General features: G+C 38.8%; 1 protein-coding gene across 1 annotated transcript in view; it reads right to left on the bottom strand.

Annotated features, from left to right (window-relative positions):
* Positions 1 to 1716: 1716 nt before the first annotated feature.
* Positions 1717 to 10450, bottom strand: part of LOC126215020 (pre-mRNA-processing factor 40 homolog B) — a 180497-nt gene continuing 171763 nt past the window's right edge. Inside the window, exon 17 of the mRNA XM_049941643.1 lies at positions 1717 to 2791. The gene's annotated coding sequence lies outside the window, so the exon portion shown is untranslated. The remainder of the gene's footprint in view (positions 2792 to 10450) is intronic.

Here is a 10450-nt window from a genome sequence, read left to right as displayed (position 1 = left end):
AAGGAAATGAGGGGAGAGCCTAAATTTGTCTGGGTAGAAGGGAGTTTAAATAACTGTCTCCCGCTCTCCACATGGGAGTACAGTGTCTCATCAGTGCACTATCATGTTCAATGAAAAATAGGATTCTGCTCTTTTTATCGCTATGCAAATGTTACCCCAAGAACAGCAGCTGCATAAAGAAACATTCCAAGTCCAGGGAGGTGGAAAAGGATAGCAAGGAAGCAACTGTGATTCAAATTTTAAAATACTCCATATTTCTGGAGGTAATTGTGTTTTGTATGTACGAGGGTGGTTTGAAAAGTTCTCGAAATGGAATACTGAAAATTTTTTAATTTCTCAATGTAGTCACCTTGTAGATTAATGAACTTGGTCACACGAATTCCAGTGCCTTGATCCCACCTTGAAGATGAGTTTCCTCCAGGCCTGCAAAATAGTTGTCAACTCTGGCTATCAATTCTTCACTTGAAGTGAATCTTCGTCCACCAAGAAAAATTTTCAGTTCTGGGAAGAGGTGGAAGTCTGATGGAGCCATATCAGATGAATAAGGTAGGTGTGGCAAGAATTCATACCTTAGTTTGTGTAATTTTGCAATAGCAACAGCACGTGTGCGGGCGTGCATTGTCTTTATGGAAGATGACTTTCTTCCTTGCTAAACCTGGCCTTTTTTCGTGTATCTTTTATTGCAGTTTGTCCAGGAGGTTAGCATAGTATTCTCCAGTAATTGTTTGCCCAGTGGGGAGACACTCTACAAACAAAATCCCCTTCACATCCCAGAACACTGATGCCGTGACCTTTCCCGCCAAAGGAATTGTCTTTGCTTTCTTTGGTGGCAGAGAATCAGCATGTTTCCACTGCTTTGACTGTCGTTTTGTGGTCTGGGGTATACTAGCGCACCCGACTTTCATCCGTGGTCACAAACCGGCACAAAAAATCTTGTTGGTTTCTCTTAAAACGGGCCAAACATTGTTCTGATACGCCCATTCTCATGCGTTTTGGATCCAGCATCAAGAGTCAAGGCAAGCATCTTGCAGAAATTTTTTTCATTTCTAATTCTTCAGTTAAAATGTGATATACCCTTTCAGATGACATCTGGCAAGCATGAGCAATTTCATGCACTTTCAATCCGCAATCCTCGAACATTTAGTGCACTTTTGCAGTGATTTCTAGTGTAGTGACACATCTTGGCTGACCATTGCATGGGTCTCTAAGCTCTCCCTACCAAATGTAAATTCATTTGTCACTTGGAAACAGTTGAATATGAAGGAGCAGAGTCCCCCAGTGTATTCTGGAAATTGGCATGAATGTCCTTTGCTTTCATACCTTTCTTTACGAAGTACTTAATCACTGTTCAAATCTAGATCCCCCCCCCGCCAATCTCCGCAAATCACTACGTGGGAACAACAACAGAGTTTCATCACCGCCACAGCTCTCTTCCAAGAGCACTGACGTGGCACGTGTTTACAGGCAACAGTCCACCAAACATCGCATGAACAACTCGTTGCGCTAGTGCTGACCTCTCATGGTGATACTGAGAACTTTTCAAACCACCCTGGTATATACAGATGGATCACAATTCACCAAATACAGTTTCTGAGCAGCTAAAAAGCACACAAAATGGAGGATAAAGTACTTAGCAACCACTCATGGCAGACTGTTTTTATTTAACATTTTAGACTATAAGAATGAATAAATAAAATAGTCAAGTGCATCTCATCGTTTTCTTAGAAAAGTATTCATTTTATTTTACTGCTTCCGGTACATATTTTGACAGTATAAAAGTTACAGACGTCCACTGTGTTCGCTGAACATAATTACAAACATGTTCGTACAATACGCTGCACCAAGTGTGGCATGATTAGAAACTGTAGAAGCACTTCAGTCAAGCAAACTAGATCACTACAATTCACTAACTGCACAAATGGTATTTATGAACTTGTTGGGCAAAAACCATTTAACATCAATCGCAGCATTACGTGATGAGCTTTTAACTCCTGTAGAAATGTCCAGTCACTGAATGTTTTCTTCTTGTGAGCCTGCTTGACGCTAACACAATTTAGGTGTGAAACGGGAAACTTATTGAGTAAATGCATCAACACTGAAAACTGCGATATCCTTGTCCCAACACACATTACTCCTTAGATGGTAACAATTTCCAAAATGAGTTTTTAATTCTTATACAAAAACTAGACACAAGCAACACACACTACCTGGTACTGCATTTTCATCTTATGGTTTGGGATGCTTCTCATGTTTTAAATTTTAATTATATTCAACTCCAGTACCTTACATATATTAAGTCCTTTGTTGAACTTGCACAACTAGTAATTTTTCACTTCCCAATTTAAATAAATGTCTTCAAAATTAATGTGTACTTTCATAATATAAAGACCAATAAATTTAAAAAATTAAAATAAAAATGTAATTTTTGTCAAAACCTAACTTCCTCCAGTTAGGAAAACACACAATTATAAGCAACTGGTAGAACAAAGAGTAAATACTGATACTGAGAGTAAATATGCACTGAAATAATCAGTGCAGGTACAAGCTCATTATTCTGTATGCAGACTCTTTACAATCAATGATTCTTCTGTCTGATAAAATGTCTGGCAGTAAGGGTATTGTGCAAACCATCATAGTTCTGTTCTCATGTAAAAGAGTTTCACAGCATCTCTATTGGCACGTGTTCCTATTCCAGTGACTGTTTCACTTCAGGTGGCTGGAAAGTCCAACAGGGGTGTGGCTTTAGGCACGACTCGGATCAGAACTGTGGCCATTTCTGCAGTTGGTGATCCTGAAAGATGTAGAGAAAGCATTAAGATCATTTAAACTGAGCACAGAAGAGCTGCTTGTGTTTGAGTAACATAAACAGCTTTGTAACAAACGAGTTCACTTGTTATTACCTTTCTTTTATTTTATCAGTTTCTAAAACAATCTGAACATGGCTGACCAATCAACACACAGTAGTGCAAAAGGCAAGAGAACAGAATAGGGAATGTGAGGAAATGTTATGTAGAAGGAAGAGTCATTCACATTTTGTGGAACTAACTAGACAAAAAATGCACAAACATCAAATACTTCAAGCAACTTGTAATAAGAATGTGATGTAAACACAACTATTGCATTTAAATATTAGGAGTAAAGATACCTTGCTGTATAGCTGATGCCTCGAGCAGTTCTGGCACAAATAAATGATTCAGAAACATTCCTCAGCTGAGCCGAACTTTGGCTAATAATGACACAGTGTTTTGAATCTCCATCCTCAATACAAATTCATAATACACATTGCCAAATGATTGTATCTGACTTATTATTAAAACACTATTTAGTATCCAACCAGAGAATACATTCAACTGAAATTGAGAAACAGCCTTACATTTTTTATCTTTTTTCAAAACAGTTCCTGAATATAGAATAGAATGCACTTCATCAAGTGGAATGTTGTTGTAATAAATATTATTGATTCACTACAGTTGATACAGAATTTGTTAATGGAACATAAGGACAGGGTACTAGATTAGCCAGTAAGTATTTGTACAGTTCACAGTGATACTGCATTTCTGGGTGCACTGTAACTACACAGCAACAATTAGGGAGGTGAGGAACGCTGGCCTTAGTACCAGTTGATGCATTTTGTCATATCTCCTAAATAGCTTTCACATACGTGTATGTAGGTGGACAATTAAAGAAACAAGAGTTTAATGTGTAATCCAGAATGAGATTTTCACTCTGCAGTGGAGTGTGTGCTGATATGAAACTTCATGGCAGATTAAAACTGTGTGCCAGACCAAGACTGTAACTTCGGTCCTTTGACTTTCGTGGGGAAGTGCCCTACTGACAGCTACCCGAGCACGACTCACGACATGTCCTCACAGCTTTACTTCCACCAGTACTTCATCTCCTACCTTCCAAACTTCACAGAAGCTCTCCTGTGAAGTTTGGAATGTAAGCAATGAGGTACTGGAAAAAGTAAGGCTGTGACGGCAGGTCGTGGGTTGTGCTCGGGTAACTCCATCAGTAGAGCACTTGCCTGCAATAGGCAAAGGCCCTAAGTTCAAGTCTCAGACTGTCACACAGTTTTAATCTGCCAGGACGTTTCAAAATGATCTTTTCTAAGTAGGTGGCACTTTCGTTCTGTAACAGAACCACTTTCCCAATGTAAGTAAATGTAACACCCTCGTTGTACAATGTTCCAAATAATAATAAAAGAGAGACCAAGTGCACTTGCAAGAAAACACTATATGGTACTGACACAAGCTATCAGGCATAGGGCAAAAGGAGGAACTACAAAAGAAATGGCAGCAGTGATGTGTGAAACTCATTAAAGGTATTTGTATTTGTATTTGTATTGCTGAGGATAATCAAAATGAAAAACTTGTACACTGAAAATTAAAGTGGATGGGAGTAGGAAACTACTGGACTAATAATTACATTGGGTCCCAGAAGAGATGAGTCATTGAGGTCGCAGCTAGTGAGCCATATCACAGTCAGTTAATCTGTGACCACCCACTTACATCGTGATCTGCCCAGAAAGTACTACACTACCTGGCACATATGAGTAGCATAAATTGCTACTCAGCAGTTCTCTCAGTGACAGTGGTTCGTACTAAGGATCGGAATGTGAACCCATGCAGAGTGCCAGTGTTACAGGTGTAAACTGTCCTATACTCAGCAACCTATTCACTGTGACCTGCCTCTGGAATATTTGCAGTGCACTGTGATGGATTTATAAGGGCCCATTTGAATTCCTTCCCCATTTTTTCCAGATACGAGCTTGTGGCCACCTTGACATCAATACGACAATAAATCCCGATCTTCGTTTCTTCAACTAGGTCCCGTGCTATGTACTGCCGATTATTCCTATTATTACTTCTTTCTCTTATCTGCCTACATTTTCTTTGCAACTTCCACTATCAACTACTACTCTTCTTTGTTACATTATTGAAGCAGTTCTTCTTGGTGTTTTCATACGTGATCCTAACACTTGACTGCCACATTTACCATAGATTCACTTCCTTTTTATTACAGATCAGATGGATTTCCTCCAACAAGTCACAAGTAATATAGGTGCCAATTTCTGGCATTCCCAACTTCAGCAAACTCGAGAAAAAAGTTGTCATTCCAAAAGCTTCAGATCAAACACTGGCATTGATTTGAGGAAGAAAATGTCAAGAATGTACGTCTGCAGTACAGCGGACTGTGGGAAAATGAGAAAAGAATAGAGTCAAGTCATTTGAGATGTGGTGCTGGGACAGGAGGACATAAAATGTGTAAACACCAAGGAATGTCCTCTGTGACACCTATTTCAGTGGTAGGTGGTAACAACTGTAGGGGAAAACACCAGAAACATACTTGTTTTGATAATCAGCAAGCACACCCCCCCCCCCCCCCCACACACACACGAGTGAGTGAGTGAAAGAGAGAGAGAGAGAGAGAGAGAGAGAGAGAGAGAGAGATCGTAATCAGAGGGTCACAGCACCTGTTAGATATATGAAATTTCAGTTGCGAATAGCTGATTATCTGAAAGTAGTTATTCAGAGAAAGACTGTTTTCAACACAGGTAGTGCTAAAAGCATTTTTCTCATTAACAAATAATTAGCAATTTACTGTCTTGATCTACTACATCTTTTTCTTCTCCTCCTCTCTTACATTAAAGGTATAAATAAATTACATGGAACTAAGGCAAATAAGCTTATGAAAACAAATCAGTGACAGTAACATTTGTACGAGTGTCTTGCACATAATAACAATTTTGAGGCAATGTTTATAAGAACCAGGGTGCTCACCAACTATGTGGACCTTTAATTCATCAAAAGGTATGAGTCCTATACGGACAGTTCTTGTGTGAATTGCTAGATTGTTTTTGGCAGACGTGTGCAATATTTTGGCAACACATCTTGTTACTATCAGGCATGATGATAGATTGCTTTGAGGCAGAAGCACTCATTCTGTACATGAGGACCAAAGTTCCTCCTCCTCCTCCTCCTCCTCCTCCTCCTCCTCCTCCACACCCACCCCTGTCCTAAAGCTGACTGACTTTGCACACTAAGCTCTCTTTTACCACAATTTTAACAATACTGGCCTCTTAATGGAATGATTTTCACTCTGCAGGTAGGAGTGCACAACAGACTCAAACTAAGAATCTTTGCCTTTAGCTGGCAACTGCTTTACCGTCTGAACCACCTGGATCCAACTTGTGGCCCACCCTCAAAACTTTACTTCCCCCGCTACATCTCTCCTACTTTAAAAACTTCCCAGAAGTTCTCCTGCACATCTTCCGAGACTAGTACTCTTGGAAGGAAGAACACTGGTGGAGAATTTTCTTAGATGCAGCCAAGGAAATTGTTTCTAAAATGAATCTTTCACCCTGCGGCAGATAGTGTACTGGTTCAGGGCTCAAGTACCAAATCGGCACTAAGCTTTAATCACCCAGAAAGTTTCGTATCAGTGCGTACTCCACTGCCAAGTGAAAATTCATTTTGCAAACAATTCCATAGGCTATGGCTATGTCATTCCTCCACAATACCATTTCTTCCAGGAATTCTAGCCCAGCAAGGCATGCAGGAGAACTTCTGTGGAGTTTTGGAAAGCAGGAGAGGAGTACTCACAGAAATAAAGCTGCGAGGACAGATTGTAAGGCATGCCCCGATTCCTCAGATGGTAAGAAAACTGCCTGTGAAAAGGAGGGTCCCGTGTTACAGTTACAGCCTGGCACACAGTTTTAATCTGGCAGGAAGTTCCATATCTTTAATGACAGGAAATCTAATACTTTGAGCTGTGTCTATGTCCTGATATATGACAAGTCTACAATGCGTCCAGACAACAAAATGCCCTTTGGTGGCCCACTAGTGAGTCAAACACTTAAAACAAATGAGAAGTTCCAGCTATTGTTCACTTGTCTATAAGTATGTAGGAAATTAGTGCCAATTCAGGAGTATTACCTTTTCGCAATAGATGTTTACTTGCAACCTAAGGTGGAGGAAATGTGGACGAGTGTAAGCATACAGGAACAGCAGGCAGCATGCTCAGGTGGTGCATTTGTGGCATGTATGTGTTGTGCACAGGGGTATAGGGGTAGTTACAGAGAGATGGGTATGAATAAACAAGGGGCAAGAAAAGTATGAAGTTATTGGAAAGGGGAGTGATAAGAGCACAGGATAATTTTTAAGTAAAACCAAATTTTTAATCTGCCACATACAAAGTATAAAAATTTCTCCCACTCCCATGCAGATACATAACACTGTACAGATATTCCTGAAAATTCGTGACATGAATTTTTAATAGCTACAAAAATACCTGAAATATTTAAAAGGAATAGCATGAGGCACATGCAGCAGTGAAGTATTTGTGCATCAACTATGTATTGCATCCGTGACATGTTTCTCATTTTAAATCCTACAAGTATTAAAAATTCACATCACAAATTTTAATAACTATCTGACGGGGGTTATGAATCTGCAGGAGGCTAGGAGAAATTATTTTAGACTAAAAACTACAATTTAAAGCATGATACATAAAAATTAATTTTTATTTAAATAATTATTTTCTGCTTTTTATAGTCTCATGTGTGTGAAATTTTTCTATCGATTTCAAACATTTTAATGAGATTAAAACACACGTGTGGTAAATCTCAGGTTTATTACAGTTTCTCTCCACATGAGTCAACAAATATACTGCCCCTTCTCCGTATACCTCATGAAAAGTCCGTAAAGGTAAAAGTTAGATCAAAGCTCATATAGAGGTTTACCAGCAATTGTTCTTTCTGCTAACCACTCATAACTGTAGCAGGAAAAAGGGGAAATGGCAGTGGTACACAACACACCAGACAAGAAAGCAAGTTAATACTCCTTTGTCATCCAGTTCTGGGCTAGGTTGAAAATTTCAAGTCTCTAGCTCCCTGGGAAATTAGTTTAAAATCAGTTGCAAAATTTGTATCAAACAGACATACAGACATTCCAATGACTAGAGCCTTCCACAAGAGAGACTGTGCAATCTTAATAACTTAATTTCTCCGAAGGGTCAAAATGTAATTTTCTCTCTGGAACCAAATTATCATCTCAATAAATCTTCTGTAATCATTAAAGCATTATGTACCTCTCCTTAGATGAGTAAAGCTGAACTCGAACTGTCCATATGGGAATACCCAGCTAATAAAAGTGCGATGGACTATCGGTAAATGAATGCCGTACTACGATGGAGAAGCAGAAAATGTAAAAGCGGAGGCTAGAAGTACACACCTGTGCTTTAAGGCTACACCTTATCCCCGCTGTTTTTTGCACAAAGTTTTTATAAAATATTGCAATACTCTCTGCGGTTCGAGTTATGAGTTTGTAAAACTGAGAATCTCTGTTATTTCTGCAACTACTGAAAATGCCAAAATTTGGTTTTCCCATGCTTAATATGTAGGCAAATTATCAAAAGAGAAATTTTACTGGAAACAACAGCAAGCACAGTGCCAGATAATTCTCTTGCTGAGTATTCTCAAATTTTATTACAAAGGCAAGTTATCTGAAAAGGGACCACAGTTGAGCAATAAAATATTTGTATGTGTCTCAATTTCTGACAAGCTCTAGAAGTATTTATTGTTTATAATGTTGGTGTTACAGCACGAATACAACATTATATCCAAGACAACAAAAAAACGTACAGGGAGAAATTAAGGTTGACTGGGAATACACGGAAAATCAAAAGTGGTAATACTAATGGACAAATTTAGAGTAAAATACGCTTCATACCAAGTTAGCACTCAAATTTGTGGTACTGATTGATATCAACTAACTAACTAACTAGTTAACAGAGGTTATTAAAGTGGCAGAATTGTCCTATCTAAGTAAGCAGATTACACAGAAATGTGCTAAAGTAAGGAAGATATTGGAAATAGATTGAGACAGACAAGAGAAGCTCTGCTCAATAAGAGGTTGGTACATACGTAACGGATTATGCAGGGGTTTATCATTTTTAATAACAAAAAGTGAAATAGGTGAAAGTATACGATAACAGAAGCAAAGTCATTCCAGTAAACATGGCTTTACAATTGAGCCATTTCACGAATTAGCTGCAAATGTGTAGTTAAGAACCACTGTTGACTTCTCTATGAAACATTAGTGTACTTAGGAAAAGGTTTTTGAAGTGTAAACTTTCTGATGAAGTCCATATAATTTGGGCTCAAATTTTACTCATTGTCTACTTTAACAACAAATACACTACTGTTTCAGCACACAACATGTTACAATCTACTGTAAAATTTGCAACTGTTCAAGGTGTTCCATATGTCAGCCTTGCATTTGGCATGGCAGTACAATCTACTGCTCTAGTTCTTCAATCGTGTTAACAGGAGAGCTATAAATTTCACGATTTTTGACTTCAAACAGAAAAGTTCAGATCTCAAGAGGCCGAGGCAACAGGCCGTGCTCAACTTCCCCAGTTTTGGACCATTATCGGCATGTTGTGTGCCAGTGACCCACCAATCATGTACCACTTTCCTCAACCATGCGCCACAGGTGAAATTTGAGCCCAATAAGATGGGGACTGAATCAAAAAGTGTACATTTCAAATACATTTGTGCTAATTGGGGCGAAACTTCATAGTGGAGTCAGCAGCTGCTCATAACCACATATTCGTAGTCATCTTATAAAAAATAGTTTTCTTGCTTACTGAAATGTTTTTGCTTCTATTATGGTATACTTTCACCTGTATCAGGTTTTGCTACTGACCCTACAAACCAGTAGTTTCTGTGCTCGTACCCTGTCTAACATTGTAATGGTGGTTGGTTTATGCTGCTTGCTGGTAAAGGAATGCAATGTTACATTTACACCGCTCTAGTGCGGGAATTATCAGTCAAAAACAATTGAGATTTGCAGGAATTGTTAACAGTAGCTCTTTATTAATTTAAAACACACACGATCACTTACAATGAACTTTCAGAGTGGTACATTTTGAAGCTATCTTTGAAACAAAGTCCTGCACTGCAGTCTCTTCCTGTGAGTTTCCGATATTTCTATTATGGGACTGAGCCTGAAATTGTAAGTGTATCTTCTTTTGCCTTTTCAATGACTTGACAAACAATAAACCCACTGAACACTGTGAAGTGTCTCTTAAATATTTCATGTATCACTTTTCACAATGACAGTTTGTACGAGGGATGTTCTGTAAGTAGTGCAACACTTTTTTTTCTCAGCCAATTTCTGTTGAAAAATTGTGTAATTTGTTGTCAGACATCACGGAATAGTCATGTTTCAGCCTTTAATAGTTTCATGAACATTTGAGTGGCACCACTATACGTAGCCTTCAAAATGGCACCTATAATGGAGGATCATTCCAAGCAGAAAACTGTGATTGGGTTTCTTTTGGGAAAACCAGAGCATACCAGATATTCATAGGCACTTGCAGAAAGTCTACAGAGAGTTGGCAATGAAAAAATGCACAGTGACGTGTTGGACGAGTCATCTGTCGC

Source organism: Schistocerca nitens, chromosome 12, assembly GCF_023898315.1.
Source record: "Schistocerca nitens isolate TAMUIC-IGC-003100 chromosome 12, iqSchNite1.1, whole genome shotgun sequence".
Taxonomy (NCBI): Eukaryota; Metazoa; Arthropoda; class Insecta; order Orthoptera; family Acrididae; genus Schistocerca; species Schistocerca nitens.
The sequence above is the reverse complement of the archived record's forward strand: the minus strand, read 5'-3'. Positions and strand labels throughout refer to the sequence as shown.